The sequence below is a fragment of the Megascapheus bottae genome, chromosome 5 (genome assembly GCF_031878675.1).
Source record: "Megascapheus bottae isolate mThoBot1 chromosome 5, mThoBot2.hap1, whole genome shotgun sequence".
Lineage (NCBI taxonomy): Eukaryota > Metazoa > Chordata > Mammalia > Rodentia > Geomyidae > Megascapheus > Megascapheus bottae.
The window spans coordinates 46,391,410-46,405,602 of NC_143513.1; positions in this window are offsets into that span (position 1 = coordinate 46,391,410).

Below are 14,193 nucleotides of genomic sequence, written 5' to 3' on the forward strand. Positions count from 1 at the left end.
TTTCTGTCTTTATTTTGCCAGTCCTGGGGCTTCAACTCAGAGCCTGAACACTGTCCTTGGATTTTCTCAAGGCTAGAGCTCTACCATTTGAGCCACAGCACCACTTCTGGATTTTCTATGTATGTAGTACCGAGGAATCAAACCTGGATCTTTGTTCATGCTAGGCAAGCACTCTATCACTAGGCCTAACTTCCGGCCCATCATTTCTGTTTTAAACTAATATTTGTTGTGCTTTGATTTGCCAATTGTTAAACAGAAAGTTTCTAGCAGGTGGTATCCGATTAAATCTATGTTTCCCTTTTGGTTTTCTAGCTTTGTGAGATAAATAAAATTAAGTTTTCACTTGCTCAGTCTTTACCAGGAACCATGTCATTACTATTTATTAAATCATTAATGTTTGGAAAATTGAGGTGATACACGAAGTAATTATCACTAAGGAATTAGTCCATAGATCAAAAATAAGTTTGAAATATTAAACATTATGTCATGTTGTTTCAAAATAAACAAGATTAACCATAAAAGATTAGATGACTGTAGCTCCCTCTAAGAGACACTGCTGTTGACTAGCAAAGATCTGGTGTTAAATAGATATATGACATGAGACAAATAAATCACTTTTAATTATACATCCAGCATTATCAAATACATCTTAACTATCTAAATATTAAATACATCTTAAATTTCCAAATATCCAGATGTTCATTTTTTTTTTACTGTTGGGGTAATGTATAGATAGTAGGTGCATTACTTCTCACACATTGACACACTTTCTCATGTTTTGTACCCATTTTCCTCCCCTCATCCCCTCCCAGTCATCTTGTTTACCCCTTTCCTTTTCCTATTTCAAATAAACAAATAAACGTATATACAATATACCAGATAACAAAGTCACATACAGTAACCCATATGAGATTAACCAAAGGGCAACAAAGGAAAAGAGAAATAACATAGTACATTAAGAACATCAATCACTCAAGATAAAGCTCTTGTTTCCTTATCCTAGAGATCCTTTCATTTAGTCCTATCCTATATGACCTCATGTACCTAGGTTTTGAGCTACTGTAATTCTCTTCTAGGAGAGGGAAACCATTGAGCCTATGTTCCTTTGGGTCTGGCTTACTTCACTTAACATGATTTTTTTTCTCCAAGTCTTTCCATGTCCTTACAAATGGGGCAATGTCATTCTTTCTGATGGCAACCTAGAATTCCATTGTGTATAAGTACCACATCTTCTTGATCCAATCATCTACTGAGGGGCATATGGGTTGGTTCCATATCTTTGCTATGGTAAATAGTGCTGCAATGAATATCATTGTGCTTTAGAATGTCTTTATTTCTAGATGATTGGATCAAAGCCAATGAGTGTGATTGCTGAGTCATAGGGGAGCTCTGTGTTTAGTCTTTTGAGGAATCGCCATACTGCTTTCCATAGTGGCTGAAAGAGTTTACACTCCCACCAACAGTGTATTAGTGATCCCTTGTAGCCACATCCCTGCCAGCATCTGTTGTTATTAGATTTCTTGATAATGGCCATTCTAACTAGAGTGAGGTAGAATCTCATAGTTGTTTTGATTTTCATTTCTTTTATGGTCAGAGATGTCCATCATTTCTTTATGTGTCTATAGGCCATTCTTATTTCTTCTTCAGGGAAGACTCTCTTTAAGTCTTTGGCCCATCTTTTAATGGGAAGGTTGTTTCTTTGAAGATTTGTTTGGGAGAGATTCAATTTTTTTAGCTGTAGATATATTTTAGATATGAGGCTTTTGTCTGTTGTATAGCCCACTCTGTGAGCTTTCTATTTATCTTTCTAGCTATGTCCTTTGCCACACAGAAGCTCTGCAGTTTAATGCAGTTCCATTTGTCCAATCAGTTGCTCATTTTTATCTCCTATTCTAAAGATTCCTTTCTGTGCTGTCAAGTTCAGTCTTAAACCTTATATCTAAAACTATTCATGTTTGATTTCATGTATTTGTTTCCCTAACTATTATTACTCAAATGTGCATCTGAATTCTAAACTCTGTACATTGGATAGTCACACTCTATGTTTTATTTCATGGTTTATCCCATTCACAGTTTCTTTACAAAGGAACTAACTTACCTGAAATGTGATTTTATTTGTTGTGTCTTCCTCATGGTCAGAACTTAGCTTTATTACAAATGGACCTCTTCATGTCTTAGACTGAGTTGAAAATTCATTCAGTAATTTTCTGAATATATTTGAGATGATATTTTCATCTCTGATCTATTAAAATTTTCACCACATGCTTTTGGAGCTAAGGTTTTTCTCCAGTTGCCACAAAGACAACGCAGAGTAGTGGTGACTACCCAAAATTTTGAAGGCCAAACTTTTGTAATTTACTGAATTCAATTCCTCAACCTGAGAGGTAGCCTTCCTTCCCAGAAACAGAAAACCACATTCATCTTGTATATATGTTTGGACAACCCAACCATCATACCTCAACTCCTTATAGTCTCCTCCCCAGCAGCAACAAATCACTTGGTTACTTTTGGATCTATTAGAGGTTACACACAAGCCGCAATGTCTGTCTTTTTAAGAACAGATTGGAAAAAAATAGGCTGTGACAAAATTCTAGAAACAACCTACATACTCTTTGGACCAAGGAGCTCAAAATCCCTGGGTACTTGGAGCATGACTTAAAAAGAGTTCTTGGTTTATAAATAGTAAAGTAAATAAAGCTTTACTTCAGTTGTTTACAACAGGATTGCTTAAAGCAAGTAAGAATACATTGCAAAATTGGGATAATAATCTAAATGAAGTTAAACTCATAATTTTCCTGGAAGAATTATGATAGACTATGCATGCATATTAAAAATATATTGACTTCTGGAGTCAATCCATAAAAGATTAAAGCAGCCAAGACCACTGCTAATAGATGTGATCCTTTCTGACCTCAACAAGATTCCATTTGTTTTCCTTTACCTCAGGTATTGCGAGGTTTCCTCCACTAATAATATAAAAGTTGTTTTAGGCCTGATGTTGAGCATGACAAATCCTGCTCAGATTATTATCTGTTTTAGAGAGCATCCCTGGGCTTTTTGGGAAAGAATTTTACCTACTCATTTCATTGTGAGAATGATTCATAAGCTCTTCCACTTTCCCCTCACTCTTTCCCCCTTTAGCTTAAAAAAAATGTGTTCTCACTCTCACTCATGCAGTCTCTCTGTGTAGTCAATTTGAGGCTGAAGATTGGTGATGACTTGGCTAGAAGACATGATATATTATTTGTCTGCTGCCTAGTGCCATTATTAGAAAACTGAAAAACTAAAAACATGTTAGTAGAAAAATTAGGGGAGATACTTTAGGACACTGGAATACACAGGATATATATATAATATATATATATTAGATGAAATATATAATATATAACATACATGTATATATTGGCTAAAATCTGAAAAGGACCTGTCATAGAAACAAAAACAGACAGTATCATTATATCAAACTAAAAATACTTCTGTATAGCAAAAGAAACACTTGGGGTGAAGGTGTGACTTGAGCGGTAGAACAGCTGTTAAGCAAGACAAACAATAAAATGAAGAGATAACCTGCAGAATGTTTACATTTTCGCTCTTATGAATTATTTGTACTGAATTCTACCTTAGGTACCTGGTCATGTATACATCAAAGGACTCATTGACAGATCTTGGAATATATTCTTAAAAAAGAAGTGCCTCCATATAGTATGACGCTAAATGAAAGGATCTCTAGGATATAGAATCATAAGCCATATAATGAATGATTGTTGTTGTTAAGGTACTATGTTATCTCTCATCTCTTTTGCCGTCCCTTGGTTATCTCATATTGTTACAGTATCTCACTTTGTTACCTGATATATCGGATATATTTGTATTTGGTTATTTGAAATTAGATAGGGAAGGGGGGAAAACAAGATGAGGGGTGAGGGTAGGGGGGAGGGAAATGGGGACCAAGACATGTGAAAGGGTATCAATGTATGGGAATTAATGCACCATCTATCTGGCAAATATCATGTAACCCTTCTATTAATTACAATTAAAATATATGAAAAAAGATCAAGAATCAATGAACAAAGATATGACCTTGCTTAAAACTCTGTTTATACTAATTTTAATAAAAATATGATATATGGTATTATACATTTATAATTTTAAGACAGGATTTTGTACATAAATATATACTTATATGGACATATGTGGGTGATATAGATGATAAATTTATATCATTATTAATAAACTTTTCCATTTAAAATTAAAAAAAGAAGTGCCTCTAAAATCATGTTAAAATATCTTTCCAGATTTTTTTTTACAAAAAATAACATTAAAACAAGTTAGAAAATATTTCTATGAAATGCCTCAAGTAACAAATGGTGAACCAGTTTAACAGCGATGTTCACGGGACATATGTTAGAAATGAACTTGGCAACTTGTGAGGGAGTGGGAGGAGGAAAGTGAGGAAAAAAAAACTTGGGAATGGATAATAATGTAATGTAATAATGTACTCACTACCTCATGAATGTAACTGTAACCCCTCTCTACATCATCCTGATAATTAAAAAAGAGAAATGTCTCATGAAAAGCTAGAACCTATACATTCTTGTATCTTGTGTATATTAAAAGAATATGGTTGCGTTTTAATTGGAAGAGTGGTGGAAGGGGTTGAAAAGAACAGGGATGTTAGAATGGCAGCCCTCCTGATTTGGGTACTGGTGATTCACTCCTGCAATTCTAGCTACTTAATGGTCTGCGGTTCAGAGTCACCCTGCGTGGGACTATAAGGCTATTTTTCTCCAATTAAGAACCAACAATCTGGAAGTAGAAATGTGGCTCAATTGGTAGAGGGCTAGCCTTGAGGGGAAAAAAAAGGCTAAGTAGCAGTGCCAAAGCCCTGAGTTCAAGCCCCAGTACCAACATTGGTGAGCACATAAAAAAGGACCACCCTGCTTGTCTGTAATGTATCTGTTTTCCTTTGGATCCCTGTTTCACAGGAGCTTCAATCATCACCTCATCTGTCTTCCCCAAGCTACACAACATAAGTGTTTCTGCTAGCAGCTATGAACCTAAGTTGCCAGAGGCTCACTTTATTCTTACAGGTAAACTTGTGCACAGGTGTACAGCCATTGATGTTCTGAAATTTTTCTTTTGTTTTTTGCTAGTCCTCGGGCTTGAACTAAGGGCCTGAGCACTGTCCTTGGGCTTTCTCAAAGCTTAAGCTCTACTATTTGATCCACAGCACCACTTCTGGCCTTTTCTATGTATGTGGTATGTAGGAATCGAACCTGGGTCTTTGTGCATACTAGGCAAGCATTCCACTACTAGGCCACACTCCTGCCAACCCTCCCCCCCCTCGCTTTTTTTTCTATTGCCAGTCCTAGGACTTGAACTTAGGGCCTGGGTACTGTCCCTCTGTTCTTCAGTTCAAGGCTACCATCCTACTTCTTGAATCACAGCGCTACTTCCAGCTTTTCTGAGTATGTGGTACCAAGGAATGGAACCTAGGGCTTCCTGCACTTGAAGAAAGCACTCTAGCATAGGCCACGCTCCTAGCTCCAGAATCGTAATTTTTAAAATAGAATTCTGCACAAGGCCAGGGAGCAGCCATAGGCAGAGTTGACTAATTGGGAAAAAAGACATTTCCTCTGTAATTCCCTGGAAAGGGAAACAGCTGAAAGTATACTCAGCCTAATAACTTCTCATGGTTATCTGCTTCATTTGCTTCCCTTCAAACTCTCCAGAGAACTGACCTCATTCAGTTTTTTCTTTTTTTTTTTTTTTGTTGTTGTTTTTTCCACAAGAATAAGAATCTCTGCTCCAATTTGCTTCAAGGAAGCTTTTTCCTTGATAATTGATTATGGTGGCCTTTGTCACATACTGCAGGGCCTAATGCTATCTTTACTATTAGGAATATGTGAGCCAAAAGTCTGAATAGTTTATATGTGGTTTAGATTCAGAATAAATTCTGAGGATCTGCTGTTCAGTGTCATGGGTGTATTAAATATTGCTGGGCAATACTCAGGAAGCGATCTGAGGACTGTGGTTTGAAGCCAGACCAGGACTTAAGATTCCTGAGACTCTTATCTCCAATCAACCACAAAAGGCTCCCAGAGGCTAGGCCAGGCGCTAGCCTGCCAGGCCAGAGTAGCCTCTAGGGCTGCCTCTGGGCTCTGCCAGGGGCTAAACTATGAGCTAGCCTGCGAGGCCACCTAGCGGCTAGGTTTGCCTCTGTGGCTGGGCAGGGCTATGTTAGCAGCTCGCCTGCAAGGCCAGGTTGGCGGGGGCTCGGGCGGGGGCTTGGCCAGGAGCAGGGCAGGCGCTAGACTGCGAGTTCAGGTGACCCCCTGGGATTCACCCAGTGGCTAGCCCACGGGCTAGCCTGGGAGGAAAGGCAAGCAGCCAGGAAGCCTTTGGGCTTTGCCCAGTGACTATTCTAGGCGCTGGCCTGGAAGGCCATCTAGCGGTCAGGCTCGACCCTGGGCTCTGTCAGGCGCGGGAGGAGGCATTTGCCTGGGAGTCCAGGGAAGTGGCTAGGCTGGTCTCTGGGCCCCGCCAGGGGCGGGGCGAGGCACTAGCCTGCCAGGGCAGGCAAGCGGCCAGGCGAGCCTCTGGGGTTCTGCTAGGGGCCGGGCTAGGCGCTAGCCTGGGAGGCCACGCAAGCCGCTTAGGATCGCCCCTGGGCTCTGCCAGGGGCCGGGCTGGCTGTAGCCTGGAATGTCAGGCGAGAGGCCAGGCGAGCCTCTGGGCTTCGCCCCGTGCCCGGCCTATGCTCTGGTCTGAGTAGCCAGTCTGAGATCGCCCCTGGGCTTGGCCAGGGGCGGGAGGGCGGCGATGGGTAGCCAGGCTAGCTAGTGGCTAGGCTCACCTCTGGGTCGGCCAGAGGCTAGACTGGGCGCGAAGCCAGGTTAGCCAGCGGCTAGGCTCATCTCTTAGCTTGCCCAGCGGTGGGGCGAGGCAGCAGCCTGAAAAGCCAGGCCAGCGGCCAGGCTAGCCTCTGAGCTTGGCTAGAGGCCAGGCTAGTGGGTAAGTTAGCCTCTGGGCTCCATCCTCCCCCTCGATTCATGCTGGGGACTGGGCCTGGACCCTCAGCATGCTGGCAAATGTTTAGTCACAGAACCACAGCTCAGTCCAGCAGTGACAATCTACACATTGTCCATTCCTGCCTGGACACTGAGAATACTTCAAATAGAAGTCAAGAGAGGACTGACATCTCCAACCAATGGTGGAAAATCTGGAAACGTAAAAGAGACTGTGTCTGGGATGCTGAAAAACAGGTAACTCATATGCAGAATCCAGACCTTAAGAAACCAACAAAATTATATGATTGCCAAAGGGGACTGTTTGTGGGGGAAACTGGCCAGAGAATCGAAAGACTAAATATGGTACATGCATTCACAAGAATGCAATGATGAACTCCACTAAAACTCATGAAAAAGTGAGGAAGGGTGAGGGAGCATCAAGATCAGGTGAGCTGTCACTGTGAGTGAAGTTCACAAGACCTCCACCTTTGAACAATCAATATGGGCTAATTAGACTGTTCTGTTTATAACAGTGAAAACAGACATGGCTCCACTTAGGCTCATTGCTCAGAGAGGTGTGTTATCAGAGGACAAAAGCCTTTGTAATCTACTAAAATTTAATAAGTTATCATTCAGTATTGGAGATAATTCTTATTCCTCTGTCTGCCTTAGATTCAGGGTGTTAAATGTGGCATGAGCTCCATATCTTTTTGTCAAATTCAGCTTTTTTTTCCTTCCATTTTCACTCTCTCAATATCTTCTCTGCGTTAGCTGTGTGACATATTTGGCCTCTCTGCTTCATAATGGATGTCAAAACAGAAGCACATATTTTTTAAATTTTTTCATTTATGTTTTAAGGGCATTTTATATTTCCAAGCCTTTGTGGGAAATATGGGAAATATTGTCTTCTATTTTTTTGAGCAGGGAATTAGAATTTGAGGTGAAAAAGAACACTTTTCTAACCTATTGTGTCCTGAAACCGTAATGCAGAGCAATTAGTGAAACTAACTCCTGAGAGGTATACTTGGGTAAAAGATGTCATCAATGCTATTATTGTTACTACGTATTATTGATAAAAGAAATTTGTTTTTCAACATTCTGCCAAGATATCAAAGCATTATCAGTAAGGTATTCCAAGAAAGAGACTTTTATTCTTAGGGCTTGGAGTTGAACTCCAGATCTTAATCGTGTTGAGCACATGTCTACTTCTCTAGACTATCAGGCCATATGTCCTAATCTGGGGAGAGAGATCTACTGTAGGAAGCACCTTGAAGGGTGAAGGACACAGGAATCTTTATAATATAATATAGGTTTTATGCTTAAAGAAAATGAAATGATAAATCGAGTGGGAAGAGATTCAGATCATAATGCAGTTGTGAAAAACTCTTACCTGGGCTTTGGGGAATACTCAAGTAAATGGTATTCACTACCAGACACTTTCATGAGACAGGGCTGGCTTGGTTATGGTGTCTGTCATGAACACTCATTGGTAGGGGAAGCCGACTTTATGAACCTTTTTTTTATAATTTCTTTTTATTTTATTTTAATGTATAGAGGGGTTACAGTTATATTTGCCAGATAGAAGGCGCATTATTTCTCACACCAATACCTCTTCCCATGTTTTTGTACCCACTTACCTCCCCCCATCTCCTCCCCTAATCTTTTTCCCCTCCTATCTCAAATAAATAAACACATATATATAATATATCAGGTAACAAAGTCAGATACTGTAACAATATGAGATTAACCAAAGAGCAACAAAAGAGGAGAGAGAAAAAAAACATACTACATTAAGAACAACAGTCACTTGTAATTAAGCTCTTGTTTCCATGTCCATTAATTTGGCCTCATCCTATATAGTCTATGTATCCTGGATTTGAGCTATTGTAATCCTCTGCTAGGAGAGTCACAGTGAAAGTTTTGATTTTGATGTACAACCAATTTGTTTTCAACCCCATGGCTTGCTTCCAAAAGAAGATACCTAAGCCTGGAAATCAAGTCATCTGTATCTATGTGACCTTACAGAAATTGGTTTATACCTGCCCTGGGCTTTGGTTTTCACATCTGTGAAATGAGTTTATAGGCTTTAATCTAGGCTATTAAATATTGCAACTGAAGATGGAAATTATGGATAAAATGTCTCTAATCTTGTTATCAACATATAAACATATGGAAAACAGCGACTCATACCTGTAATTCTAGCAACTAGGGAGGCTGAGATCTGAAGATCTGGGCAAGACAGTCTGTAAAACTCTTTTCTTGAATTAACCAAGACGTCAGAAGTAGAGCTATGGCTCAAATGATAGAACACTAGTGTTGAGCAAAAAAGCTCAGGGATAACACCCAGGCCCTGAGTTCAAACCTTAAAACCAACACACAGACACAAAGATATGGAAACCATGGGAAATGTGTAGCCTGCTCATAGTTTGGAAAGTGGGATTAAAAAAATAATTTTCTAGGATGTGTATGATATAATTTAATAATTCACACAAGATAAAATTTAATAAAGATACTGTCTCTGGTTATTTTTCTAAATAGCTCTTTGATCTTAGAACACTTTCAGATTTAAAGAATTATTACAGAGCTAGCATTACAGAGATAGGTTTTTGCTTTGCGTATTAACTGGAAAATATGGTGTTATATATGTAGGGTGAATGGCGGAGAAAGAGACTGGGTTGGTGGGACAGTTTTAATACCATTTGTGGAAAAAAATGTCAGCAGATTATTTGGCATGATCCTGATAATATGTAACTACCAAACACAAACCAAAGTGCCCCGTGAATTTTTTTTTTTTTTTTTTTGCCAGTCTTGGGCTTGAGCTCAGGGCTCAAACTCCACTAGGCCAAACTCCCGGCCCCGGTGAAATTTTTTTTATCACACATACAGATACCATCTTACACAAGGGAGCCACAGTCCAGGTGCGCTCTAACTTGATAGTGCCTTATCTGGAACTCTGCTTGTGGTTCAGGGAAATGCATTTGAAAGAGAATATTCAAATGTTTTTAAGAGACATACTAGAAGAAGAGCAGTCAGGATAATAAACAGATTTGGAATTATTATGTAAGAGAACACACTGGATAAACTGGCAAGGTTTAGAATGGACAAGATTAAAGCTGCTGGAAAGCTTAGGTTGGATAGGCAGTTATTTTTTTTCATTTAAATTTATTTTAACCATTAGGCAAAACAACCAAGACTCAGATGACATAAAAGGCAAAGAGCGCTTCTACAGAGTTCACCCTCTTCTGTTTTCCATTGTGGTTAGTGATGAATCTTTTGGATACTTTCAATGTTCTTTAGGATGATTAAAAGAAAATACACATATGTAAAATGAGCCATTCTACATTTGCTTTTTCTTTTTTTAATCATTAAAAAATCTTTATTAAACAGAAGGGCTACAGTTACATGTCAGGAAAAGAGTGCATTTCCTTTTAGGCAATGTCACCTCTTCCCTTGCTCTATCCGTTTTTCCCTCCCATCCCAGCCATAAGTTATATAGTTCATTTTCAACATAGTGTCCCATGAGTACCATTGTTGAATTTGTTTACCTTTTGTTCCTCAGTGTTTGTGCCTCCTATTGCACATCCCAAAGGTATATAGACAAGCAAACAAACAAAAAGAAGAAAAAAAATCTTGTTTCCATTGCCTGGCATTCATTTCGGTAAATATTATTGTGTATGATCAGATGTACATAGTCATTGTGCCTTTCTGTTCCCTTCCTGAGTGTTCTCTCATCTGAGGAAACTTGATTTGAAATTATACTAGGATTTAATAAATTACACAACTTTTGGCATTCCCACGCAATGAGACCAAAGGAGAACACTAAGCAAAGGAACTGAAAGGCAAAATGCTTATGTGCATAACTTTTAAAAAGGACAGGTAAATTCTACAGCAGCACACTTTGTAAAGAGAAGATATGTGCACAACATTATATAATACACATAGCCATATTTGTGTAAAGTAATCCTCATAATTTGTGGACTTGAATCAACAGTGAATAACAATTGATAATGCTGACAGATTTAACTACAGCATCTTTTGTTTGCTTAATTAAAAATACTGATTGGCTTAATCACAAAATGCAATAAGATATAAAAATTATATACTGTACACATTCATGAACAAGAGTACATCTTTTTTCCTTTGGAGTTATCTAATCAACACCAATCATCATTTGTGATGTAGTTAAATTAACTAATATTTTGCTAGATTTGATTAAATGAATTGTTTAAATTGGAGTTCTGATCACACAGATGTTTATGAGAAGAAGAAACTCTGTAACAGTGCTTAGCTTCAGATGATATGATGTTTCTTTTATATAACTTACTATCTTAACCTACCTACATATGCCAGTTCATGTCTTTATTTTTCTTAATGCGGTTCCACATGCTTCTGTTTATAGAACATAGTGCCTCATTTACGTAGAATAGCTGCTTGATATTCCGTACTTCGAAAGCATCAATGTTTGCAGAAGTCATCGTACAGACACATGCTTAAGATGGTGCTCATATTCTGCTTTTACAATGGGAAGAAGGGAAAATGAATAACAATATCTGTTATTACAAATGCTTGTGAACTTATTTGTGGTATAATTTCTCAAGAGTAGGACTCCTGGGTTAAACTTAATGTGCATTTTCAATTTCCAGTGATATTGCCTAATGGCTCTCTGTGAGGTGGTCCTGCTTTGCATATCCAGGATCAGTGCCACAGAACAAATATTTCCACAGCCTTGGCCACACCGTGGGTGCTCAAACTGTTGAATTCTTGCCCATTTGTTATGTGGGAAGTGGCCTTCTAATGAAGTTTTAATTTTCATGCATTTCATAGTGAATGAAGTAGAAAAGTTTTCATGTGTTTCTCCTATGAGCACTGTTCATAAGCTCTGTGATTTCCCAATGGATCAGGTTAATGTCTCAGCAATCTCTCTTGGTTTTCACCTCTGCAAACTGCTTTCATAAATCAATGTCTGCAACAGTTTACATTTGGGTCCTTCTTCCTGGCCATGGTGCTAGAGGAAGTGACTGTGAGGGGAAATTCACAACTGCTGGAAAGTTAATGCCTGGAATCTTCTCACACTCAACGACAGGCTTGATGGAAGAAGACCAGTTTTCTTTTCTCTTAATGGGGATGACTCTGAGTTTGACTCTGAGTCTTTCATTTTTATTTTTATTTTATTTATTTATTTATTTTTATTTTTTTTTGTGGTGCATGGGGCTTGAACTCTCGGCCTGGGCCCTGTAACTGAGCTCTTCAGCTGAAGGCTACCACCCTCCCCCTGGGCCTGGGCATTGTCTCTGAGTTCTTCAGCTCAAGTCTACCATCTGACCCTAGATTCAAGTCCCACTTCCTGTTTTCTAGGTTAATTGGAGATAAGAGTCTCAGGTCCTTTTGTGCTCGGGCTGGCTTTGAACTGTGATCCTCAGATGTCAGCTTCCTGAATAGATAGGATTATAGGTGTGAGCCACTGCACCCGGCTTGACACTGCCTTTCAGACTTTCCTACCAGAATTTCAAAACTCACCTTTATTCCCTCTCTTATCTATCTACGTTGCTAGTTCATTCTCAATATTCAGTAATTTCATTTCTAGGATTAAGTATTTGCCCCAGAATCCTTGCTACAGGATCAGGTTCTGGAGGAACCACATCGAGCTAAGTTGCTTCGTTCATCTCTGGGTGCTGTTCAACATCTGGTCTGCAGATGGTGGTGTTTTATGAAGTAATTGCTGCCAGTCTGATAAATTCAAAAACATGAGACGTTTAGAAGTTCTTTTTATGAAAGTTAGATTTTGCTCCCATATTCAAGTATGAGATTTTTGTATTGTATGTAAATTCACACAGTGATCTATGATGAGCTAGAAAATTAATATTGGTATTTTTTTCTTCAAACAATAGCACTATAAATGGATAGAAGTGCAATATTAGAAAAAAAAGTTTTGATTCTGTGCAAGTGAGAACTTCTTTGTTGCCCAGAGTGGCTAACACTTGAAAAATACTTCCTCTTTGTGGAGGCTAATATTCTGTTATTAAAAGTCTGCATGGGAGGAAGGCCGGGCATGAGAGACTGCACAATCTGTGTTGGTGGCTCGCATCATTATAGATTCTAGTATTCTGCTCCAATGTAATGAGGACAGGACCTCTCTTTCATCTCTATCTTACTAGCATAAAAAGAAGGGTTATAAACATGAAACTCACACATTGGTTATGCTTTAAAAAAATCCTTCAGCCTCTAACAATCACAGAGAAGAGCTTGATTCTAGTTGATCACATTCTGATAGGTGGTGTTGTATGATAAGTTCCAGTCCAAGAGTTCTTATGAAATTTTCTGCATGAGTCACTAAATCCCAAGAACAAACAGGTTCTTTCAGCACACAAAGCACATAGGTGAATGTCAACCAAAAGACATGGTTCTTTAGGCTCCTGGAGAAAAGACTCTTCTCAACTGTTCCTCCTTGTTCCACGGAACAAGGCTCTCTTTTGGAGTTCAGGATGAGTTGTGGCCAGATCAGAGTAAGAAGAGTGAAATGACAGTGGCAGTGGTATTGAACTCAATGTAGAAGCTGCAGGATCCACATTGTTATAACCTTGTATTGAAATCAACTTAAGCAAACTGTTGGCCTGTTTAGACAGGGTCATCAGGGTATATATAAAATGCAACTGGACTTTGTGTTTTAAAAAATATTTCAGGATGAATCACCTATAGTGTGCTTTATGTACCCTAATTTGGGGATTGTAAGGGAGATTTGGGAAGGCCTGATGGTGTTGAGAGGCGATGGCTTGGAATGAGAGGGGTTGAATGCAAACCTCAGCTCTGCCTCTTACTGCTTATGAATGGAAGCCCCTGTGCTTAATGTTTAAGACAGTTTCTTTCCCTGAAAAACTTAAGAATAACAATAAGGAACTGTTTTACGCATGAAATATGCTAACACAGCACAGGATATACCTATCATGTAGAAAACAGCATAAAAAGCCTTCTGAGACCTCACTGCAGCAAGGAGTAGAAAACACTAGGTAGTTGATTGGGGTGAACTAAGGCCAGGATGTCTTTTCCTGTTCCTCCGTTCTTCCTTTCTTCCTAATTTTGGGTACCTTTACCCGTGATTCTTGTCTTCCCTTCTTTGAATCTCCCCTGTTTATTTCTTTGTTGTACAAGGGAATTTCATTCTGACAAGTCCAAATATAGCATAGAT